Source organism: Chiloscyllium punctatum, unplaced genomic scaffold, assembly GCF_047496795.1.
Source record: "Chiloscyllium punctatum isolate Juve2018m unplaced genomic scaffold, sChiPun1.3 scaffold_628, whole genome shotgun sequence".
Classification (NCBI taxonomy): domain Eukaryota; kingdom Metazoa; phylum Chordata; class Chondrichthyes; order Orectolobiformes; family Hemiscylliidae; genus Chiloscyllium; species Chiloscyllium punctatum.
Window position 1 is genome coordinate 7,501 of NW_027310362.1, and position 2,500 is coordinate 10,000.

The 2,500-nt window shown below is 61.7% G+C and overlaps 1 non-coding gene across 1 annotated transcript; it reads left to right on the plus strand.

Annotated features, from left to right (window-relative positions):
- The first annotated feature begins 2,193 nt into the window (after nt 1–2,193).
- LOC140473513 (5.8S ribosomal RNA) lies at nt 2,194–2,347 on the plus strand. Its single transcript, XR_011958384.1, has one exon. It is a non-coding gene; the product is annotated as a 5.8S ribosomal RNA (ribosomal RNA).
- The last annotated feature ends 153 nt before the right edge of the window (nt 2,348–2,500 follow it).

Below are 2,500 nucleotides of genomic sequence, written 5' to 3' on the forward strand. Positions count from 1 at the left end.
TCTGTCGGCTTGGGGGTACGCCCGTTTCCGTTTCAACTTGTCTCGCGAGGGTGGTTTCGGGGCCAGCAGGAGAGCTCGTCGGGGTAGCAGGCCCTGCAGCCGTGGTCACCGCCAAACCCCCACAACTCGAGCAAGTGAAAAAAAAAGTAACAGGAGCGAAAGCATCTCTGTCGGCTTGGGGGTACGCCCGTTTCCGTTTCAACTTGTCTCGCGAGGGTGGTTTCGGGGCCAGCAGGAGAGCTCGTCGGGGTAGCAGGCCCTGCAGCCGTGGTCACCGCCAAACCCCCACAACTCGAGCAAGTGAAAAAAAAAGTAACAAATAAGAAAGGATCGTCGGCTTGGGGGTACGCCCGTTTCCGTTTCAACTTGTCTCGCGAGGGTGGTTTCGGGGCCAGCAGGAGAGCTCGTCGGGGTAGCAGGCCCTGCAGCCGTGGTCACCGCCAAACCCCCACAACTCGAGCAAGTGAAAAAAAAAGTAACAAATAAGAAAGGATCGTCGGCTTGGGGGTACGCCCGTTTCCGTTTCAACTTGTCTCGCGAGGGTGGTTTCGGGGCCAGCAGGAGAGCTCGTCGGGGTAGCAGGCCCTGCAGCCGTGGTCACCGCCAAACCCCCACAACTCGAGCAAGTGAAAAAAAAAAGTAACAAATAAGAAAGGATCGTCGGCTTGGGGGTACGCCCGTTTCCGTTTCAACTTGTCTCGCGAGGGTGGTTTCGGGGCCAGCAGGAGAGCTCGTCGGGGTAGCAGGCCCTGCAGCCGTGGTCACCGCCAAACCCCCACAACTCGAGCAAGTGAAAAAAAAAAGTAACAAATAAGAAAGGATCTCTGTCGGCTTGGGGGTACGCCCGTTTCCGTTTCAACTTGTCTCGCGAGGGTGGTTTCGGGGCCAGCAGGAGAGCTCGTCGGGGTAGCAGGCCCTGCAGCCGTGGTCACCGCCAAATCGCCACAACTCGAGCAAGTGAAAAAAAAAGTAACAAATAAGAAAGGATCGTCGGCTTGGGGGTACGCCCGTTTCCGTTTCAACTTGTCTCGCGAGGGTGGTTTCGGGGCCAGCAGGAGAGCTCGTCGGGGTAGCAGGCCCTGCAGCCGTGGTCACCGCCAAACCCCCCACAACTGTTGGGCGCCTACCTGCGCGGGGCAGGAGGACACTTTCCGATTTCAAATCTCCGTTTGCCGAGTCCACCCCGAACGCACGCGGGCGGGCGGGTTCGCATCACCCTTCGTCACAAGGGGCGAAGCCCGTTCCACCGTCTCGTCAGTAGTGCCGACCGGTCTGTGATCGACGAGGGGAGCCACACCAGGTCCGGCCCTGCTGCTTGGCGGCACCGCGTCGTCGGGAGCTCGCGACAGACGGAGGGTTTCGGTGTACTCTCCAGCCACGGGAAACGAAGCCGGTGATGCAGGCGCCGGTCTTTCGCTCCCAAATCGGCTGGGTTTACATCGTTGCTATCTAGTCACGCTCCCTTCAAACCCGACGGGGTACCTATTCCCCTCACCCGTCTGTGCGTATACAGCCTCTTTGCACTTGCGGGATGGGGGTGGTGGTTTAAAGACTCTCGAGTTGCCGCCCGTCGGTCTCCGAGCTCCGTGCAGTAGTGATCCCCAGCGAACTGCCAGCAGGGCGAACGAGCGATCCCGCTCTCGGTCGGGGCGCCTGGCGTCGATCGGTGGTCGGTGGCTTGCGGGCAAGCTGCGCTGTGAGTGTGGGAACGAGTATGACGAGCCGTTGCCGCGACTCCCAGTCCACCTCGGCGGTGGCTGGGCCGGGCGGGCGTCTGCTCGGGCGAGTGCCGCCCCCGCCTCCTCGCAGGAAGTCCGCTCGCCGACACGCCGCCACGTGCACGCGTCAGTGACGCTGCCGAACCGATGGCCGGTGCCCGTTCCCGCCTCTGCTTTTCCTAGGGCAAAGCTGCTGCACGCCTCGTGATACTAGGCGGGCGACATGGTGGCGGTGATCCTGCCTCCGTCGCTGCGGTGCGTTGGGGCACGCATCGCCTCTTGGGCGCCCTGTCCTCCTCCCCCCAATAGACGTATGTTTCTGCGGGCCGCACCAGGATGGTGCTCCCCATCGCTTCACGCCACCCTGCTCCGCCCGCACGCCGGCGTGCAGGTGGCTGTAGCTCAAGGTGGGGAGCGTATGTGCGGTCCGGGTCGCTTTCCTCTGGCGAGGGAGAGACCTAAAACAAACTCAGACAACTCTTGACGGTGGATCACTCGGCTCGTGCGTCGATGACGAACGCAGCTAGCTGCGAGAATTAATGTGAATTGCAGGACACATTGATCATCGACACTTTGAACGCACTTTGCGGCCCCGGGTTCTTCCCGGGGCCACGCCTGTCTGAGGGTCGTTTGGCAATCAATCGCACTCGCCTTGGCTGGCGAGAGCGCGGCTGGGGTGTCGCAGAGGACCCGTCCTCTTTGTCCCCCTAAGTTCAGACTCCGGAGCCCTCCGGCGTCGGAGCGCTTGGCCTTTCCCCCCCACCCTGCACATTCCGTTCGTC